Source organism: Oryza sativa, chromosome 2 (genome assembly GCF_034140825.1).
Source record: "Oryza sativa Japonica Group chromosome 2, ASM3414082v1".
NCBI lineage: Eukaryota > Viridiplantae > Streptophyta > Magnoliopsida > Poales > Poaceae > Oryza > Oryza sativa.
Genome location: NC_089036.1, coordinates 14,717,501 through 14,740,855, shown reverse-complemented (window position 1 = coordinate 14,740,855; position 23,355 = coordinate 14,717,501). Strand labels below are relative to the sequence as shown.

Sequence of the window (23,355 nt, the reverse complement as noted above, 5' to 3'; positions counted from 1 at the left end):
AGTTATTTTATACAGAATGGAGCGGGTAGCGGGAATCGAACCCGCATCGTTAGCTTGGAAGGCTAGGGGTTATAGTCGACGTTGGTTGATTATTATTAACGTCTCTAATTCAAAACCGAACATGAAATTTTGATTTCATTCGGCTCCTTTATGGGTATTCTCACCACTTAACATCTAAGTCAGCTTTTTTGTCTGAATGGAACCAAGGCTCTCTGCTTTCTAGATGATCCCTAAAGAGTAGGAGATAGAAATTTGCCTAAATCTATCTAATCTAATTACTTCGTTCCCTAATTTCATTTAAGAGATCCTGAGGAAAAGAATTGGGTTTCCACCGAGCTGAAACAATATGCTGATGGCTCTAGTAAACCAAAACTACCGTTTTTTAGCTATTTGGCTTCCATTTCCTTTTTTAACAAAAGAAGATTTAGTTACGATTGGAAATAAATTTTTTTGTATCTTCATCCATAGATCCTTTACTCATATTTAAAAAATTGGAATCCTTAATCCAATGCAAAATTATGCTTCGCGACTCTGTACTCATAATCGAAATCCTATTTGTTTTTTGGATGCAATTTCAATTAGTCTTTGGGTACAAATCGCGAAAATGCATATTCTTCCTCAATATGCTATTGAGAGAAAAAGGAGTAAATCCTTTCTAAGAACTAAAGTTTTCATCGGAATATAAAAAACCTTAAGGACGCCTTAAGTATATCATTTCAAATTCAGTTATTAATAGAACGAATCACACTTTTACCACTAAACTATACCCGCTACATGTAAATTCTGATACCAACGCTACCCTTTGTCAAGGGTAGCCATTCGAGAAAGATGCTAATTCCCTCTTAGTTAATGAAACAGAGAAGGTTCCTCACAGTTAGCGGTTGGTACTTCGATCGCGGGCCTTTCCTTTACTTTCTTTTTTGTTCAGAATTGAACAAAGAATTTGGGGAAGAAAACATCTTCCCCCACTTATCATGAAATCTGGGCCATAGAGAAAGAGTGAGATGTTTTTTTTTATTTATCATAGACTTTCCCTATGGCTTGAGAGAAACAATAAATAACTTAAAGAAAAAGGCACATAGGAGCCGAAGGATTTACTTGATGTAAAGAAGATTCTGAATGTCTCTGCTTAGTCGATTCTCTCCGTTTAACTTTTTCTTCTCTTCTTTTCCACTCAATTCTAGTTTATTAGATTCTTGTTTAAAAGAATCAAAGAAGATGAATAGAACTAAGAACACACAAAAAAGAGCATATAGGCCCGAGACCATTACCAAAAGTTCTTCCCAATAATCATATTGGGTATCTGTTCCCTTCCTTTTCCTATTAGGATGGGGCATGTTGGATTTTCCATATCCATATACCATCGAACCTTAAGGGTTCCAGAACCCTCCTTTTTTGCTAGTTTTCGGAAACGGAAAACCCTGAACCAGGAGCAGTATAAATTCTACTGCCCGCCTTTTACAAGAAAATTGGTGATAAAACTCCACTACAGTTTGTTCAAAATGCACCAATCAGAATCCCTTGAGAATATTCAAGTACCCTATTTCTAAGATATTTCTAAGAGAAGAGGTACCTGCTGAAAATCGCTTCAACAAATCCGCTTAAGAAAAATTGCAAAGTTTTGAACTCGAAGGTTTTTCCAAGGGATGCCTGTTAAAAATTGTTTCAACCTCTCACCAAAACAGACAAGAAGTATATCACTGAAAATTAATACCCAGCCATATGGGTATATGAAGGGCGCGAATTCGTTTATACCCCACCCAATTAGAGGAAATAAAACATAAATGGAGAAAGTTTTCATGATAAGATCAGCCAATAGAAGAAAAAAGTCCCTAATTTTTCAGACCGTTCTGAGCATGTGAAAAGTCAATAGCCTAAAGATAAAAAGCCCTATACTTTGTGCAAGTGATAAGAGAGAATATGAAAGATTTTCCTATTTTTCTTGATTTTCTTAAGATTTTTTTGAACCTGACCATGAATAGACTTATATATCTCGATATATACAGATATAATGTACATTATGGAGTAGACCTATAATGGGAAATGAAAGTGGCTAATTTTGGAATTGAATAAGAAGCCCTTTTAACTCAGTGGTAGAGTAATGCCATGGTAAGGCATAAGTCATCGGTTCAAATCCGATAAAGGGCTTTTTTTACTTAGTGGTAGAGTAATGCCGCGGTAAGACGTGAGTCAGTGGTTCAAATCCGATACAGTACTTTTCTACTAAATTCATTCACTTTCTTTCTTTTTGAAAATTTCTCTTTTTTTATTGAATTTGATAACTTAGTGCGAGATGCATGCATTTTTAGTTTAAACACTAAGCGAAGCAGGGGGGTGTAAATTCCAAAAAAGAAATTGGACTCTTTTTCCTATTAGATCAATCAAATCACTACCCGTACTGAACTAATATAGAATCCCTTTTATTAATCTATTCTTATTCCATATCCTTTATAAACGAATTTCCCTAAAAAGTAGGGGATGATCCGTGAATTAACCTAACCATCAACTAAAAAAAATCCTACAAAAGCATAATGGAAAAGTAGGAAGGACTCCTTGCTTTGGATCTAGTTATACTCTTCGAGTATATTGACAATTCCAAAAAACTGCTCATACTATCATTATAGTATAATGAGGAGCGGTTGTATACCGCCCTATCGTCTAGTGATGCCCCTATCGTCTAGTGGTTCAGGACATCTCTCTTTCAAGGAGGCAGCGGGGATTCGACTTCCCCTGGGGGTAGGGAGTATTATGAAAGGAGGTTAATCATAGATTATCAAAAACCCTAGAATAAATTCTTCCTGGGTCGATGCCCGAGCGGTTAATGGGGACGGACTGTAAATTCGTTGACAATATGTCTACGCTAGTTCAAATCCAGCTCGGCCCAAAAATCTAGGGCTTCGTGAATATGAGTTAAATCCATTTTTTTTCTTCCATAAAAAAGAATATTTGATCCATAGAAATAAAAGAAATAAAGGATAAAAAGAAAAGGGGAAATATCTTTCTAATCTATATCTCTTTTATTCCTCTCTTACAAACAAAAGACCTTTTCTTATTGGTTATTGAAAGGTGGATTATTATCTATTTTTAGCGATAATAAATCGCGACATACTAGTTATGTCATTCTCACTATACCCCCATACGATACGGGGGTATGTAGTATATGATTGGTCTATTTCTTAGAGTAGGACAGGCGAATATTCTTATTCTTATGGTTCCATTTAAGAATAAGTATGCCATACGCCCCGCGGGGATTGTAGTTCAATTGGTCAGAGCACCGCCCTGTCAAGGCGGAAGCTGCGGGTTCGAGCCCCGTCAGTCCCGAACTAGGGTTCAATGAATGGAGAAATTCATCTTTCCTTTTTCCATGAAAAAAGGGGGGCAGGAAGCAAGATCAAATACCTATGGGGTACCCTTATTTCACTTTTTTTAGTTCGCGTTTCTCAGTAAAGAGAGGAGAGTATAGGAATTTTTTTATCACTACTTCTGGTTGATAGCGAAAGACATACATATCATACGTGGAAGGGATCCTCCTATGTTATACTATTCCACTCTCAACCATGAATTGATTTGATAGATCCGATATTCATAATATTGAATTGATTCAGTATTATCAGAATGCAAGTCCTCCCCTTGAATTTACAGGATACCCTTTTCCCTCTCCATGGGATTACATCCCGAGTTATTGCGAAAAAAAAGAGGTTATGGAAGTCAATATTCTCGCATTTATTGCTACTGCATTGTTCATTCTAGTTCCTACTGCCTTTTTACTTATTATTTATGTAAAAACAGTCAGCCAAAATGATTAATTGGAAGTTCAATTAATCATTGAAGAAATGAAAAAGGGATTAAATAAAATAAAAATCCAAGTCTTAAATGAAAGGATCCGGTTGGAATCATAAAGTGTGGTAGAAAAAACTACATATAGTTTTTTCTACCACACTTTAGAGTCTTTCTATTATATTATCTTGAATCTACATAGAATAGAATATCTTTTTTCACTGCATCCACTTAATTTCAATCAAGTCAAAATGAAAAAATCCATGGAGGGAGAGAAAAATAATATGAGAATAGACTATAGTAAAAGAAAAAAAGTAAAAGGAAAAAACCAGCGAATCTTTCATGCTTAAACATGTCGCGAAATGTTTCAAAAGTGCATAAAATTTATTTTAAGAACTAAGAATAAGAAAAGAATATAAAACAAATGGAAAATGTGCGATATGTTGGGAATAGCTCCGCGGAAGAAAATCTAAAGTTCTTATGTATAGAACTTTTTTAACCATGGGTCGCTTCTAGTAGCGATTATGAATTGCTCTCACCGCTCTTTCTATTTCTATTTTCTATTCTTTCTATTTCTATTTCTATTCTACTATATAGAAATAGAAATAGAAAGAATAGAAAGACTCTTTCTTACAAGAGTTTCTTACAGGAGTGAAACAAAATTAAAGAAAGAGAGAAAGAATAAAGTTCGGCAAAATGATTAATGCAAAACGGTCAATTAAAGAAAAGAGTTGATACAACAATTCGACTACTCAATCAATTAGTAGTATCCCTAGAGTCCACTCCTCCCCCATACTACTAGTGAAAGAGAAAATGTAAAGACTACCATTAAAGCAGCCCAAGCGAGACTTACTATATCCATGTAAATTATGTCTCCTATTTCTATGAAGGAATTATTCTACTATTGATGAATAATCATAGTAGAATCAAGGGTACAGAGTCAAAAAGGGGTTCTGACCTAAGGCTATGGATGAATCAGTTCAAAGAATTTACTCTTAACAAATTCTTAGAGTATTTCTGGTAGAATTGGGGAGCATTAAGTATAAATATGATACATAGCCCTTTCTTATTAATAAAAGAATAAGGAAACGCTATCTCATCCCTATTGGTATCGGTTTGGGCCACTACTGCTAAAACAAACCCCAGTTTGAGGAAAGAACGGTGGGTTCTCAAAATCCAGTATCGCCGAGCCTTGTTATTCTCTTGCCCCAACTTATGCGGGGTGCAAATTTGTCGATTTGGATCAGTGCTATAAGCCTAAGTATTTTATTGATCAGGCGGCACCCAGATTTGAACTGGGGATAAAGGATTTGCAGTCCCCTGCCTTACCGCTTGGCCATGCCGCCAAAAAATACGATCTAAAATCGAGAAAAGAGCAAGTATTCATCCACGTTTCTTACTAAAACTAACTTTCTTTTATCTTAAATCTAATTCTACTTACTTTTTTCCAATCTTTTTCAAAAAATCTATTCATGCTTTTTTTGAATCCAGTTTCGATTATTCTCCTCAAAGGATTCTATCTTAAAACACACATTGCTAACACTAGAAAACTTCCCTTTTCTTTCTATTGAAATGAAAAAGGAGAAAAGTGGATTTCTAGTCACAAGCTACAAAATTAAGAACAAATTGGAACCATTAACTAGAATTCTCTTTTTATTTTGAATTTCGGTATTCTCTCCCGCCTGCCATTTAATGTCATAATAAAAGACAATGGATTTATGCCTAATCCGTATATAGGTAAACTCCAGGTCCGAACAGCATTATTATCTATGGATCCCCCTTATGTACATATCTCTGTGGAGAATCGTTCTTTAATTTTTCATTGCATTAAATATCTTGAATAAAAAAAAGAAAATTGACTTTGCTATGTGGAGGTCCAGAACTAGATTGGCATGTACTTAAAAAAGTACTTACTTTATTTTAGGATTCTACAACGAAATCTTATATCTTATATTTTATAGAAATTCTACTACTACGAAACAAAAAAGAACCTTCAAATTCTTTTTTGAAATTAAACTAAGCGTGCTATTCTCAATCGAACTAAAGTCAAACTTTCTAGTGCTTATAAATTATTATATTTTGGTTTTATCCCATTCATAGAAAGGAGAAAAAATGAGAAATCTTTGCCGTCCAATCTAAGAATATCATAAACTGTAAGTGGCAGAATTTTTTTCGAGGTTCTAGGAATGTTTTATCACTTCATTTTCATTCCATTTGGACCCCTGGGAAATTCGAACTTTCGTTGAAATTGTCTCTATTCATATGTATGAAATACATATATGAAATACGTATGTGGAGTTCCCGAGAATTTCATGTGATTTAGTAAACAGAATATAGATTCCATAATTGCTAGATCGATCTGTAGGGATTGATGAAGAGTGAGCTGATAATGGAATTTTTCTTCGATAAACAGGAAACTTAAGATTAAGATGCTCCGGAATGGAAATGAGGGAATGTCCACAATACCCGGATTTAGTCAGATCCAATTCGAGGGATTTTGTAGGTTCATTAATCAAGGCTTGGCAGAAGAACTTGAGAAGTTTCCAACAATTAAAGATCCAGATCACGAAATTTCATTTCAATTATTTGCGAAAGGATATCAATTGCTAGAACCTTCGATAAAAGAAAGGGATGCTGTGTATGAATCACTCACCTATTCTTCCGAATTATACGTATCCGCGCGATTAATTTTTGGTTTCGATGTGCAAAAGCAAACCATTTCTATTGGAAACATTCCTATAATGAATTCCTTAGGAACCTTTATAATAAATGGAATATACCGAATTATGATCAATCAAATATTGCTAAGTCCTGGTATTTACTACCGCTCGGAATTAGACCATAAAGGAATTTCTATCTACACCGGGACTATAATATCAGATTGGGGAGGAAGATCGGAATTAGCAATTGATAAAAAAGAAAGGATATGGGCTCGCGTGAGTAGAAAACAAAAGATATCTATTCTAGTTCTATCATCAGCTATGGGTTCAAATCTAAAAGAAATTCTAGATAATGTTTCCTACCCTGAAATTTTCTTGTCTTTCCCTAATGCTAAGGAGAAGAAGAGGATTGAGTAAAAAGAAAAAGCTATTTTGGAGTTTTATCAACAATTTGTTTGTGTAGGTGGGGACCTGGTATTTTCGGAATCCTTATGTGAGGAATTACAAAAGAAATTTTTTCAACAAAAATGTGAATTAGGAAGGATTGGTCGACGAAATATGAATCGAAGACTGAATCTTGATATACCTCAGAACAGCACCTTCTTGTTACCGCGAGATGTATTGGCCGCTACGGATCATTTGATTGGAATGAAATTTGAAACGGGTATACTTGACGATGACGATATGAATCACTTGAAAAATAAACGTATTCGTTCGGTTGTGGATCTGTTACAAGATCAATTCGGACTGGCTCTTGGTCGTTTACAACATGCGGTTCAAAAAACTATCCGTAGAGTATTCATACGTCAATCAAAACCGACTCCACAAACTTTGGTAACTCCAACTTCAACCTCGATTTTATTAATAACTACTTACGAGACCTTCTTTGGTACATATCCCTTATCTCAAGTTTTTGATCAAACCAATCCATTGACACAAACGGTTCATGGGCGAAAAGTGAGTTGTTTGGGTCCTGGAGGATTGACGGGGAGAACTGCAAGTTTTCGGAGCCGAGATATCCATCCGAGTCACTATGGGCGTATTTGTCCAATTGACACGTCCGAAGGAATCAACGTTGGACTTACTGGATCTTTAGCTATTTATGCGAGAATTGATCATTGGTGGGGATCCGTAGAGAGTCCATTTTATGAAATATCTGAGAAAGCAAAGAAAAAAAAAGAGAGACAGGTGGTTTATTTATCACCAAATAGAGATGAGTATTATATGATAGCAGCAGGAAATTCTTTGTCCTTGAACCGGGGTATTCAGGAAGAACAGGTTGTTCCAGCTAGATACCGTCAAGAATTCCTGACTATTGCATGGGAACAGATTCATGTTAGAAGTATTTTTCCTTTCCAATATTTTTCTATTGGGGGTTCTCTCATTCCTTTTATTGAGCATAATGATGCGAATCGAGCTTTAATGAGTTCTAATATGCAGCGCCAAGCAGTTCCGCTTTCTCGGTCCGAGAAGTGCATTGTTGGAACTGGATTGGAACGCCAAACAGCTCTAGATTCGAGGGTTTCTGTTATAGCCGAACGCGAGGGAAAGATCATTTCTACTAATAGTCACAAGATCCTTTTATCAAGTAGTGGGAAGACTATAAGTATTCCTTTAGTTACCCATCGGCGCTCTAACAAAAATACTTGTATGCACCAAAAACCTCGGGTTCCGCGGGGTAAATCCATTAAAAAAGGACAAATTTTAGCGGAGGGGGCTGCTACGGTTGGTGGGGAACTTGCTTTAGGAAAAAACGTATTAGTAGCTTATATGCCATGGGAAGGTTACAATTTTGAAGACGCAGTATTAATTAGCGAACGTTTGGTATATGAGGATATTTATACTTCTTTTCACATCCGAAAATATGAAATTCAGACGGATACAACAAGCCAAGGCTCCGCTGAAAAAATCACTAAAGAAATACCACATCTAGAAGAACATTTACTCCGCAATTTGGACAGAAATGGAGTTGTGAAGTTGGGGTCCTGGGTAGAAACAGGCGATATTTTAGTAGGTAAATTAACGCCTCAGATAGCGAGCGAATCGTCCTATATCGCGGAAGCTGGATTATTACGGGCCATATTTGGTCTTGAGGTATCCACTTCAAAAGAAACTTCTCTCAAACTACCGATAGGTGGAAGAGGACGCGTTATCGATGTGAAATGGATCCAGAGGGATCCCCTCGACATAATGGTTTGTGTATATATTTTACAAAAACGCGAAATCAAAGTTGGGGATAAAGTAGCCGGAAGACACGGGAATAAGGGGATCATTTCCAAAATTTTGCCTAGGCAAGATATGCCCTATTTGCAAGATGGAACGCCTGTTGATATGGTTTTCAATCCCTTAGGAGTACCCTCCCGAATGAATGTGGGACAAATATTTGAAAGCTCGCTCGGATTAGCAGGGGATCTGCTAAAGAAACATTATAGAATAGCACCCTTTGATGAGAGATATGAGCAAGAGGCTTCAAGAAAACTTGTGTTTTCAGAATTATATGAAGCCAGTAAACAAACAAAAAATCCGTGGGTATTTGAACCCGAGTACCCGGGAAAAAGCAGAATATTTGATGGAAGAACAGGAGACCCCTTCGAACAGCCTGTTCTAATAGGGAAGTCCTATATCTTAAAATTAATTCATCAAGTTGATGAGAAAATCCACGGACGCTCTATTGGGCCCTATTCACTTGTTACACAACAACCCGTTAGAGGAAGAGCCAAGCAAGGGGGACAACGAATAGGAGAAATGGAAGTTTGGGCTTTAGAAGGATTTGGTGTTGCTCATATTTTACAAGAGATACTTACTTATAAATCTGATCATCTTATAGCTCGCCAAGAAATACTTAACGCTACGATCTGGGGAAAACGAGTACCTAATCACAAGGATCCTCCAGAATCTTTTCGAGTGCTTGTTCGAGAACTACGATCTTTGGCTCTAGAACTGAACCATTTCCTTGTATCTCAGAAGAACTTCCAGGTTAATAGGGAAGAAGTTTGATCGGAATAAATATAAATTCTTTTTTTATTTCTATTTTATGATTGACCAATATAAACATCAACAACTTCAAATTGGACTCGTTTCCCCTCAACAAATAAAGGCTTGGGCTAACAAAACACTACCTAATGGGGAAGTCGTTGGCGAAGTCACAAGGCCCTCCACTTTTCATTATAAAACCGATAAACCAGAAAAAGATGGATTGTTTTGCGAAAGAATCTTTGGACCCATAAAAAGCAGAATTTGTGCTTGTGGAAATTCTCGAGCGAGCGGAGCTGAAAACGAAGACGAAAGATTTTGCCAAAAATGCGGAGTAGAATTTGTTGATTCTCGGATACGAAGATATCAAATGGGATACATCAAACTCGCATGTCCCGTGACTCATGTGTGGTATTTAAAAGGTCTTCCTAGTTATATCACGAATCTTTTAGATAAACCCCTTAAGAAATTGGAGGGCCTAGTATATGGCGATTTCTCTTTTGCTAGGCCCAGTGCTAAAAAACCAACTTTCTTACGATTACGAGGTTTATTCGAGGATGAAATTTCATCCTGTAACCATAGCATTTCCCCCTTTTTTTCTACCCCAGGCTTTACAACATTTCGAAATCGGGAAATTGCGACAGGAGCAGGTGCTATTAGAGAACAATTAGCAGATTTGGATTTGCGAATTATTTTAGAGAATTCCTCGGTCGAATGGAAGGAATTAGAAGACGAGGGGTATAGTGGAGATGAATGGGAAGATAGAAAAAGACGAATAAGAAAAGTTTTTTTGATTAGACGCATGCAATTGGCGAAACATTTTATTCAAACAAATGTAGAACCAGAATGGATGGTTTTGTGCTTATTACCAGTTCTTCCTCCCGAATTAAGACCCATTGTTTATAGGTCTGGGGATAAAGTAGTGACTTCGGATATTAATGAACTTTATAAGAGAGTTATCCGTCGGAACAACAATCTTGCCTATCTATTAAAAAGAAGTGAATTAGCGCCAGCAGATTTAGTAATGTGCCAGGAAAAATTGGTACAAGAAGCCGTGGATACACTTCTTGATAGTGGGTCCCGCGGGCAACCAACGAGGGATGGTCACAATAAAGTATACAAATCACTTTCAGATGTAATTGAAGGTAAAGAGGGGAGGTTTCGCGAAACTCTGCTTGGGAAACGGGTCGATTACTCGGGGCGTTCTGTCATTGTTGTGGGTCCTTCACTTTCATTACATCAATGTGGGTTACCTCTAGAGATAGCAATAAAGCTTTTTCAGCTATTTGTAATTCGCGATTTAATCACGAAACGTGCTACTTCTAATGTTAGGATTGCTAAAAGGAAAATTTGGGAAAAGGAACCCATTGTATGGGAAATACTTCAAGAAGTTATGAGGGGACATCCTGTACTGTTGAATAGAGCACCTACCCTGCATAGATTAGGCATACAGGCTTTCCAACCCACTTTAGTAGAGGGGCGTACTATTTGTTTACACCCATTAGTGTGTAAAGGTTTCAATGCAGACTTTGATGGGGATCAAATGGCTGTTCATCTACCTTTATCCTTGGAAGCTCAGGCGGAAGCTCGTTTACTTATGTTTTCTCATATGAATCTCCTATCTCCCGCTATTGGGGATCCTATTTGCGTACCAACCCAAGACATGCTTATCGGACTTTATGTATTAACGATTGGAAACCGTCGAGGTATTTGTGCAAATAGATATAATAGTTGCGGAAACTATCCAAACCAAAAAGTAAATTACAATAATAATAATCCTAAGTATACGAAAGATAAAGAATCTCTTTTTTCTAGTTCCTATGATGCACTGGGAGCTTATAGACAGAAACAAATCTGTTTAGACAGTCCCTTGTGGCTCCGATGGAAACTAGATCAACGCGTCATTGGGTTAAGAGAAGTTCCGATTGAAGTTCAATATGAATCTTTGGGGACTTATCGTGAGATTTATGCCCACTATCTAGTAGTGGGAAATAGAAAAAAGGAAATCCGTTCTATATACATTCGCACCACTCTTGGTCATATTTCTTTTTATAGAGAAATAGAGGAAGCCATACAAGGATTTAGTCAGGCCTATTCATACACTATCTAAACAAGGAAGTTAGATTCGGGGATGCCCCTTTCGAGGGGCATTCCGATTTCGCTAGAATCATCATTTTTGCCGCACGAATCCAGATTGAGATTGAGGAAAGGAAGTTAACTAAGTTTTCGAATCACTGACTCAGGCCCATTGTCGAATCCTACTCAGCAATTGTCGAATTATACTCAGCCGAAAAAGGGGGTACTTATTTATGGCGGAACGGGCCAATCTGGTCTTTCAGAATAAAGAGATAGATGGAACTGCTATGAAACGACTTATTAGCAGATTAATAGATCATTTCGGAATGGGATATACATCCCATATACTGGATCAAATAAAAACGCTGGGCTTCCATCAAGCCACTACTACATCGATTTCATTAGGAATCGAGGATCTTTTAACAATACCCTCTAAGGGATGGTTAGTCCAAGATGCGGAACAACAGAGTTTTCTTTTGGAAAAACACTATTATTATGGGGCTGTACACGCGGTAGAAAAATTACGCCAATCCGTTGAAATCTGGTATGCTACAAGTGAATATTTGAAACACGAAATGAATTCGAATTTTCGGATAACAGATCCTTCTAATCCAGTCTATCTAATGTCTTTTTCAGGAGCTAGAGGAAATGCATCGCAGGTACACCAATTAGTAGGTATGCGAGGATTAATGGCGGATCCTCAAGGACAAATGATTGATTTACCTATTCAAAGCAATTTACGCGAGGGACTTTCTTTGACAGAATATATAATTTCCTGCTACGGAGCCCGCAAAGGGGTTGTAGATACTGCTGTACGAACGGCGGATGCTGGATATCTTACACGTAGACTTGTTGAAGTAGTTCAACATATTATTGTGCGTAGAAGTGATAAGTACTTGGGCATGAATTTGGAAACCTCCTATTTGCCAATAGAAGTGTTGGCCTACTTCTACGCCCGATATATCGTATAACCCCTTGAGTGTTTTAATGGAACACGGTATAATATTCATATTGTCCCCTGATAAAAAATGAACTTCAAAAAAAGAATTCTTTTGATTCAACCATCTTTTTCTCAACTCAGCAACGTGAAGTATTAATCTTATATTTAGGATATCAAGAAATCACATCAGATGATAATATATATCAATACCCTCTAATATATATCAATATTCCCCGTCCTTTTTCTATGCAAAACAAAAAAGAATAGTAAGTGATTCCATAAATCTACGCAGTTGCCCAAGAATTAACTATTCTTCTTAATCAATGATTTCTTATATAGAGAGAACGGCCCTCACAAATTGCAAATACTAATTTGTTAAGAATCAATCGAATTGAAGTCATAGTGTCATCGTTGGCTGGAATCGATATATTCGCGAGATCTGGGTCACAATTTGTATCGGCTAAAGAAATAGTAGGAATCCCCAAAATGGCACATTCCCGAAGAGCTATATACTCTTTTTGCTGATCGAGGACGATCACAATGTCAGGCAACCTCGTCATATATTTGATCCCGCCGAGATATCTTTGCAAGGTAGATAATTTTCTCTTCAAGATTGCCACATCTCTTTTTGGGAGATGGTGGAATTTTTCCATCTTTTCTTCTGCTCTTAAGTCTCTAAATTGAGAAAGTCTAGTTTTAGTAATCGACCAATTCGTTAACATACCACTGAACCACTTTTTATTAACATAATGACAACGAGCCCTTATTGCAGCTGATGCTACTAAATCCGCTGCTCTTTTTTTGGTACCAACAATTAAGAAGCTTTTTCCCTGACTTGCTGCATCAAAAACTAAATCACAAGCTTCTGATAAAAAACGGGTGGTTCTAGCGAGATTTGTAATATGAGTACCTTTACGCTTTGCCGAGATGTAAGGGGCCATTTTAGGATTCCATTTCTTAATACCATGACCAAAATGAACTCCCGCTTCTATCATCTCTTTCAAATTGATGTTCCAATATCTTCTTGTCATTTTTTCCACACTTCCTTTTGATTTTTTCTTTTTTTTCATCCTACCTTTCCATTACGAAATTTCTTTCTTTTCGAAGATTAAGAAAGAGCCGAAATAGCTTGAAATAAATAATAATTGTTCCGATGGAACCTTCTACATGGTATAAGCATAACCTTAATGAATTAACTAAACTTCTTTTTAAATTAAAATAAAAATAGAAAATCTAACCTCTTAGCGTTCTAAGGTAAAAAATCTAGTTTAAAGTAAAAAATCTGCTTTATGTATCCTTAAATCATATAAATGGGGTAAATGGTGATTCTGATGTCTCATAGAAATTGTTTGTTACGTCAGAATCAGAAGAAACTAATTCTGTATGGAGAAACAAAATATCTCTCATTTCCGACGCAAATAGTTTTTTTTTTGAATTTCGAAATAAAGGTTCTTGTCTTGTGGGTAACGGTGCACAAATTTTTGGAATCCGGTACCAACAGGTATAATCCCCCCCAGAACTACGTTTTCTTTCAGGCCTTTCAACCAATCAATACGACCTCGTAAGGCAGCTTTTGCTAAAACTCGATCAGTTTCTTGAAAACTTGCTTCAGATATGAAACTTTGGGTATTCAGGGAAACCCTTGTTATTCCCAATAAGATTGCCCGATAATAGATCGATTCATCCAAAGCCCGCCCTGCTCGCTCTGCTCGCAATAGTCCAATTAATTCCCCAGGTGAAAAAACATTAGACATTCCATCTTCGGAAACCCGCACTTTTGATGTTACTTGGCGTATAATAATCTCTATATGTCTATTATGGATCTGTACCCCTTGGGATCGATAAACCTTTTGGATCTTATTAACCAAAGAGGTACGACTTTGGGCTATGGTTAACTCAGCTCCAATCAAGAATCCCCAAGGACCCCCAAGAATTCTTGGTATACGCTCATTCCAATCCTCAATTCTCCTTTCGAGATTCGGCGATAATGAATCAATTGAACGCGCTTCGAAGATTTGTTCTACTTTTGGAAGACCTTGCGTTATGTCACTAGATCTCGCTTTTTCGTATATAAACGTAACTAACCTATCCCCTTTGTAAAGGATTTCTCCATAATGACCATGAACAGTTGCTCCTGTAGTGGCCAAATAAGGCTTAGCTGCTCTTATAACAAAGGAATCTATATTTACAATGAAAATTTGACCTGATTTTTTTATGTGCGATTTAAATAGACACATTTTCGCAAATAAATTGTCCAAGGTGAATTTTTGCTGATGTCTCTTCCCAAGAATCATGAGGGAGAAAGTGCCAATTTAACTGGAATGGATCCAACATGATGTTACTATCGAAATTTGAAGTCCTTTGATTTTCATTTATTAAAGAGTGTTTAAGTCCTTGAAGTACTTTGAAGTTTTGTTTCAAATTGTCAAGGAGCAAATGCTTTTTTAACCGGATCTGATTATACGTTAGTAAATAGTAAGATGAAGAAAAATTCGATATACTAGGTGCAATAGTACCTAAGAGTCCCGAAAAATTTCGAAAGAGCCCCCAAAATTTTGGAATAGGAATTCTAGGATTCGATTCTTTTACCCCATTGGGATTTTTTGAATTCTTAAAAAAACCAATTCGAGAACAGTTGGATGCCGACAAAACCATCAAAGATTGGTATTCTTTATTTCGATTCAACAAGGTACCAATAGCTTCTTGATGTTGGCTAAGTGATTGAATCTTCGCCTTGGAATAAAAGGAATTGGTATTGGTGCGATCTAACCTATTATGGAGAATCAGTCCTGCACTTCTGCTATCATACCTTTTTCATGTATACGAAATAGTGGATTTGATTAACCCAATTCTTAGGAAATCGCGAATCAGACCATTTGCTCTTATCTCAACAAGGGAAGCACGAGCCTCCTCTTTTTCTTCTTGTTCCCAATTCAATACTAAGCAAGTTCGAACGAATTGACTATTCGTATGATAAATTCTTTGAGTTAACTTGCTATTTTCATGAGAAATAAAATTGACAAGTCGAAGTTGGAGATTACCCTCTTCCTGCAAGAGATCCTGTGGGAAAAGTGTTGCTAAATTTCTCCCTTCGTTCATTTCATACGCGACTGCAGGTCGAACCAAAACAAAATACTTTTCCTTGCTCTTGAGAATTTTTTTCCACTGAACATAGACCCAATTTTCCCTTTTTTTTGATTCCTTCGAATCTTTTTTTTCTCTTTCTAGTGGTATCAAACTGCCACCTAATATCTTATCCGCCTCTTCAGGAAAATGAATATCTCCAGAAAAGATTTTTAGTTCCGTATGGCTTTTTTTTCTCTTCACTCGAACCAATCCACCCAGCCGACTTCTTGTATTTTTTGTGAGTTGTGTATCCACTCCAATAATACTATTGTCAAGTACCTTTAGGGATGAGGATCTCGGCAAGATATGCAGTTCTTGGAGAATGAAAAAAAACTGATCTACTTCTTTTTGGTATTTTAGACTAAATTCTTTTGTTCCTCGATGCTCAATCAAAACCCCCTTTTTTAAGACGGAATCTTCCTCCGGGTTCCCATATTCGTCCTCTGAGTCTTCCTCTGAGTCTTCCTCTAAAGTCCCATGTTCGTCCTCTGAGTCTTCCTCTAAAGTGCCATATTTATCCTCTCGGGGCCTATATTTGTTCTCTGGACTCCCATATTCGTCCTCGGATTCCTCCTCTCGAGTCCTATATTCGTCCTCTAGGATTCCATATTCATCTTCTAGGGTTTCATATTCGTTCTCTGGGATCCCATATTCATCTTCTAGGGTTTCATACTCCTCCTCTCGAGTCCTATATTCGTCTTCTAGGGTTTTACATTCTTCCTCTCGGGTCCTATATTCGTTTTCTGGGCTCCCGTATTCGTTCTCTGAGTCTTTCTCTCGAGTCCTATATTCGTCCTCTAGGGTCCTATATCTAAATTTAACAATTCCTGAACCCTTTTTATCTTTTTTGTATCGTGGGTCGTCAAAATAAGCAACTATAGTATTTCTACGTAAAACACCCATAAAGGGTATTTCAATCGAAATCCCAAAACAGGATATTGACATCAGATGAAGTATAAATATCCTCATATACCAAACGTTCGCTAATTAATACTGCGTCTTCAAAATTGTAACCTTCCCATGGCATATAAGCTACTAATACGTTTTTTCCTAAAGCAAGTTCCCCACCAACCGTAGCAGCCCCCTCCGCTAAAATTTGTCCTTTTTTAATGGATTTACCCCGCGGAACCCGAGGTTTTTGGTGCATACAAGTATTTTTGTTAGAGCGCCGATGGGTAACTAAAGGAATACTTATAGTCTTCCCACTACTTGATAAAAGGATCTTGTGACTATTAGTAGAAATGATCTTTCCCTCGCGTTCGGCTATAACAGAAACCCTCGAATCTAGAGTTGTTTGGCGTTCCAATCCAGTTCCAACAATGCACTTCTCGGACCGAGAAAGCGGAACTGCTTGGCGCTGCATATTAGAACTCATTAAAGCTCGATTCGCATCATTATGCTCAATAAAAGGAATGAGAGAACCCCCAATAGAAAAATATTGGAAAGGAAAAATACTTCTAACATGAATCTGTTCCCATGCAATAGTCAGGAATTCTTGACGGTATCTAGCTGGAACAACCTGTTCTTCCTGAATACCCCGATTCAAGGACAAAGAATTTCCTGCTGCTATCATATAATACTCATCTCTATTTGGTGATAAATAAACCACCTGTCTCTCTTTTTTTTTCTTTGCTTTCTCAGATATTTCATAAAATGGACTCTCTACGGATCCCCACCAATGATCAATTCTCGCATGAATAGCTAAAGATCCAGTAAGTCCAACGTTGATTCCTTCGGACGTGTCAATTGGACAAATACGCCCATAGTGACTCGGATGGATATCTCGGCTCCGAAAACTTGCAGTTCTCCCCGTCAATCCTCCAGGACCCAAACAACTCACTTTTCGCCCATGAACCGTTTGTGTCAATGGATTGGTTTGATCAAAAACTTGAGATAAGGGATATGTACCAAAGAAGGTCTCGTAAGTAGTTATTAATAAAATCGAGGTTGAAGTTGGAGTTACCAAAGTTTGTGGAGTCGGTTTTGATTGACGTATGAATACTCTACGGATAGTTTTTTGAACCGCATGTTGTAAACGACCAAGAGCCAGTCCGAATTGATCTTGTAACAGATCCGCAACCGAACGAATACGTTTATTTTTCAAGTGATTCATATCGTCATCGTCAAGTATACCCGTTTCAAATTTCATTCCAATCAAATGATCCGTAGCGGCCAATACATCTCGCGGTAACAAGAAGGTGCTGTTCTGAGGTATATCAAGATTCAGTCTTCGATTCATATTTCATCGACCAATCCTTCCTAATTCACATTTTTGTTGAAAAAATTTCTTTTGTAATTCCTCACATAAGGATTCCGAAAATACCAGGTCCCCACCTACACAAGCAAATTGTTGATAAAACTCCAAAATAGCTTTTTCTTTTGACTCAATCCTCTTCTTCTCCTTAGCATTAGGGAAAGACAAGAAAATTTCAGGGTAGGAAACATTATCTAGATCAACAAATTCTACTCCGCATTTTTGGCAAAATCTTTCGTCTTCGTTTTCAGGTCCGCTCGCTCGAGAATTTCCACAAGCACAAATTCTGCTTTTTATGGGTCCAAAGATTCTTTCGCAAAACAATCCATCTTTTTCTGGTTTATCGGTTTTATAATGAAAAGTGGAGGGCCTTGTGACTTCGCCAACAACTTCCCCATTAGGTAGTGTTTTGTTAGCCCAAGCCTTTATTTGTTGTGGGGAAACGAGTCCAATTTGAAGTTGTTGATGTTTATATTGTTACTACGAAGGCGAAGGCGATTTCAGAATCAAAAAAAGTAAAGTCAAAATCATTTAGCTTATTCTCTCAATTTCAATCGACCGCTGTTAGTATATCTAATATGAATTGGCGATCAGAACACATATGGATAGAACTTCTAAAAGGTTCTCGAAAAAGAGGTAATTTTTTCTGGGCCTGTATTCTTTTTCTAGGTTCACTAGGATTCTTAGCGGTTGGGGCTTCCAGTTATCTTGGTAAGAATATTATATCTGTACTTCCATCTCAACAAATTCCTTTTTTTCCACAGGGGGTCGTGATGTCTTTCTACGGAATCGCAGGCCTATTCATTAGCGCTTACTTGTGGTGCACTATTTTGTGGAATGTAGGCAGTGGTTATGACCGATTCGATAGAAAAGAGGGAGTAGTGTGCATTTTTCGTTGGGGATTCCCTGGAATAAAACGTCGCGTCTTCCTTCGATTCCTTATGCGGGATATCCAATCAATTAGAATTCAGGTTAAAGAAGGTCTTTTTCCTCGTCGTATCCTTTATATGGAAATCTGGGGCCAGGGGGCCATTCCCTTGACTCGTACTGATGAGAAGTTTTTTACTCCACGAGAAATTGAACAAAAAGCTGCCGAATTGGCTTATTTCTTGCGCATACCAATGGAAGTATTTTGAGTACCAATTGAATTTTTTGAAATGAATTGAATGAAGAAGAATTGGAAGAAGAAAAGTTTTCTCAACACGAGGGAAAAGGTCCCTTCGAAATTGCATTATTGTAAGGGGATTTTGAGTATTTATCTAAAGGAAGGAACAAATGAGGATAAGAGAAAATTGCTTCTAATTTGTCCAAGTGGGATATATGGCGTAATATTCTTCCATTTTCATCCGAAAGGACTTTTTTCTATTTCTCTATTCCACTCCATCTAGATCTAAGAAAGAACTCAATGCAATGAAATTCTACTAGTATAGAAAAAAGAGGAATAGATACAAGGTCTCAAACCTTGTTATAGATTTTTTCCTTCAAAGAAAAAGAAATATCATATAGAGTCAGCGAATAAAGCGGATTCATTAACAACTCAATTTACAGATCAAAAATGAAAAAAAAGAAAGCATTGCCTTCTTTCCTATATCTTGTATTTATCGTACTTTTGCCTTGGGGAGTCTCTTTCTCTTTTAACAAATGTCTGGAACTTTGGATTAAGAATTGGTGGAATACCAGGCAATCCCAAACTCTCTTAACTGCTATTCAAGAGAAAAGAGTTCTAGAAAGATTCATGGAATTAGAAGACCTTTTTATCTTGGACGAAATGATAAAAGAGAAACCGAATACACATGTACAAAACCCCCCTATAGGAATACGCAAGGAAATAATACAATTGGCCAAAATAGATAATGAGGGTCATCTCCATATCATTTTGCATTTCTCGACAAATATAATCTGTTTGGCTATTCTAAGTGGTTCTTTTTTTCTGGGTAAAGAGGAACTTGTTATTTTGAATTCTTGGGTTCAGGAATTCTTCTATAACTTAAATGACTCAGTAAAAGCTTTTTTTATTCTTTTAGTTACTGATTTTTTTGTTGGATTTCACTCCACCCGCGGTTGGGAACTACTAATTCGTTGGGTCTATAACGATCTTGGATGGGTTCCTAACGAGCTAATTTTCACTATTTTTGTTTGTTGTTTTCCTGTGATTCTAGATACATGTTTGAAATTTTGGGTCTTTTTTTGTTTAAACCGCCTATCTCCTTCGCTTGTAGTCATTTATCATTCAATTAGTGAAGCATAAACTCATTTGATCTCCTGATATTAATCAAAATTAGCATCCTTTTTCCTTTAGAAAGAAAGCCTTTTTCCATTTTAGCAAAATTCTTTTTTTCTATTTCTACCTGCTCAAGGTATTCATCATTCCAGTACAACTGTTGCAGTAGAATGACAACAGATTCGTGTATAGGGAACTAGATTAGCTTAGCTACCTATCTAATTTATTGTAGAAATTCCGGGATCTGTGATTGGACATGGAAAATAGAAATACTTTTTCTTGGGTAAAGGAACAGATGACTCGATCGATTTCTGTATCGATCATGATATACGTAATAACTCGGACATCTATTTCAAATGCATGTCCCATTTTTGCGCAGCAAGGTTATGAAAACCCACGAGAAGCAACTGGACGAATTGTATGTGCCAATTGCCATTTAGCGAATAAGCCTGTGGATATTGAAGTTCCCCAAGCAGTGCTTCCCGATACTGTATTTGAAGCAGTTCTTCGAATTCCTTATGATATGCAACTGAAACAAGTTCTTGCTAATGGGAAAAAGGGAGGGTTGAATGTGGGTGCTGTTCTTATTTTGCCCGAGGGATTCGAATTAGCGCCGCCCGACCGTATTTCTCCTGAGTTGAAAGAAAAGATAGGAAATCTCTCTTTTCAGAGTTATCGTCCCAATAAAAAAAATATTCTTGTGATAGGCCCTGTTCCCGGTAAGAAATATAGTGAAATCGTCTTTCCCATTCTTTCCCCCGACCCTGCTATGAAGAAAGACGTTCATTTCTTAAAATATCCCATATATGTGGGGGGAAACCGAGGAAGGGGACAGATCTATCCTGATGGTAGCAAGAGTAACAATACGGTCTATAATGCAACGTCAACAGTTGTAGTAAGAAAAATACTGCGTAAAGAAAAGGGGGGATATGAAATATCCATAGTCGATGCATCGGATGGACGCCAAGTGATTGATCTTATACCTCCCGGTCCAGAACTTCTTGTTTCAGAGGGGGAATCGATCAAGCTTGATCAACCATTAACAAGTAATCCTAATGTGGGAGGGTTTGGTCAGGGGGATGCAGAAATAGTGCTTCAGGATCCATTACGCGTTCAAGGCCTTTTGTTCTTCTTCGCATCCGTTATTTTGGCACAAGTTTTTTTGGTTCTCAAAAAGAAACAGTTTGAAAAGGTTCAATTGTACGAAATGAATTTCTAGGTCCCGGGATTTCTTACCATCAAGTTGGTAAAAAGCCGCGATTTATTGGCGATTGCTAGAATTCTCTATGATCCATTTTGGAAATCTTTTTTTTGTTTAGACTATTTTTTGTTTGCGAGATGTCTTGTCTGCAATTCCTTATTTCTATCATCTCATGCAAAACGAGGAGAATGCAAGGCAAGGGCGAGAACAATAAAAGGAACAAATCCTTTTAGGAGGGATTGCTGGTCTTCTTAATCCTCTATTGGGCACAAGAAAAAGGCTTTTTTGCCATTTTCTTGTGTCGATTCTTCTTGTATCGAAATATGAATCTTTTTTCTTCCTATTCGGCAAAGATTACTATTTCTTCTTTATTTGGGTCTGTCTCTTGAACCTCTTTTGCTTAGGTTCAGGCGATGTAGTGGACAAAAAGAGGGAAAGAAAATATGGCGGGGGACAAATTTTTTGTGACCAAATAGAATTGCTTGACTTGTTCAATTAAGTTCAATTTAGAACTTACAGAAATTTTGCAAAAAAAAGGATACTCTTCCATTGAAGGCTGTTTTTTATTTTTAGGCTAGTTGAGAGTAGTTTTAATTAAGGTTTTATTAGTTTATTACTCTAAATTAAATCAATGATTTACAAGAGACTTCCTCCGGGGAATAAAATATTGGATCCTCGATTGATCCTTTCTTTCTCCTCGCTTCATAAAAGTGAATTAATTTCATTGGCGAGGGGGTTATAAATCAACTGATGGATTACTTCACTAACATTATTAACAAACAAAATTAACAAACAAAACGAATAAATAGAGGGATTCTGACCATCAGAGCAAAGGCTTTCTCTTTGTTATTTTTACAAATCAAAATAGGAAACCCGTTTGTAGGTTACGGAATAGATTAAAAAAGTCGGGTTATAAGAGTAAGAATTCCGCGGGTCCTTTCCGCTCTAATCAGATAAAAGGGGTAAGGACCCGCTAAGTTCCTATTTTTTCATGTTTACAACCTGGTCCCTCCAATTACTATAGAGATGAACCCAATCCAGAATATGAACCGTAAAAGAAAACACCTATTAAACCAATCACAGCAATACCGGTTACAGTACCTATCAGCCAAAGAGGAATTCTTCCAGTAGTATCGGCCATTTCCCCTACTTTCCTCCACATTTTATCAAGTGGTCATGCTAGAGACAAAAACAGTCATGGATAGTTATAAGGATGGTATCCTTCCAAATGGGGATAAGAGAATTCTTACTACTCTCTTTCTTTCTCTCAATTGAAGAAGTAATTGGAAAATAAAACAGCAAGTACAAAAATGAGTAATAAACCCCAGTATAGACTGGTACGATTCAATTCAACATTTTGTTCATTCGGGTTTGATTGTGTCATAGTTCTATAGTTGGAATTTGGTTTATCGTTGGATGAACTGCATTGCTGATATTGATCCCAAGAAAAAAACAGTAGGTACAGCTAGTCCGTGAACAGCCAGCCATCGCACTGTAAAAATAGGATAGGTTCGATCTATGGTCATTGAGGGCCTCCTAAAAGGATCTACTAAATTCATCGAGTTGTTCTAAAGAATCAAAACGGTCGGAAGCATGGCTAGATCTCTTTTTGGGAAACTATATATTATCATCTGATATGATTTCTTTCTTTGTCCTGATGTGGCAATCTTGAAGATGTGGCATCAATTTGAAAGCTAAAAAAGGGTTCAGGAATTGTTAAATTTAGATATAGGACCCTAGAGGACGAATATAGGACTCGAGAGAAAGACTCAGAGAACGAATACGGGAGCCCAGAAAACGAATATAGGACCCGAGAGGAAGAATGTAAAACCCTAGAAGACGAATATAGGACTCGAGAGGAGGAGTATGAAACCCTAGAAGATGAATATGGGATCCCAGAGAACGAATATGAAACCCTAGAAGATGAATATGGAATCCTAGAGGACGAATATAGGACTCGAGAGGAGGAATCCGAGGACGAATATGGGAGTCCAGAGAACAAATATAGGCCCCGAGAGGATAAATATGGCACTTTAGAGGAAGACTCAGAGGACGAACATGGGACTTTAGAGGAAGACTCAGAGGAAGACTCAGAGGACGAATATGGGAACCCGGAGGAAGATTCCG

The 23,355-nt window shown here is 37.3% G+C and overlaps 3 non-coding genes across 3 annotated transcripts; 2 read left to right on the top strand and 1 right to left on the bottom strand.

Annotated features, from left to right (window-relative positions):
- Positions 1 to 2,076: 2,076 nt before the first annotated feature.
- On the top strand, positions 2,077 to 2,148 carry TRNAT-GGU (transfer RNA threonine (anticodon GGU)). The gene has a single exon. It is a non-coding gene; the product is annotated as a tRNA-Thr (tRNA).
- A 1,099-nt stretch (positions 2,149 to 3,247) lies between these two features.
- Positions 3,248 to 3,321, top strand: TRNAD-GUC (transfer RNA aspartic acid (anticodon GUC)). Its single transcript has one exon. It is a non-coding gene; the product is annotated as a tRNA-Asp (tRNA).
- A 1,731-nt stretch (positions 3,322 to 5,052) lies between these two features.
- Positions 5,053 to 5,123, bottom strand: TRNAC-GCA (transfer RNA cysteine (anticodon GCA)). Its single transcript has one exon. It is a non-coding gene; the product is annotated as a tRNA-Cys (tRNA).
- Between the last annotated feature and the right edge of the window lie 18,232 nt (positions 5,124 to 23,355).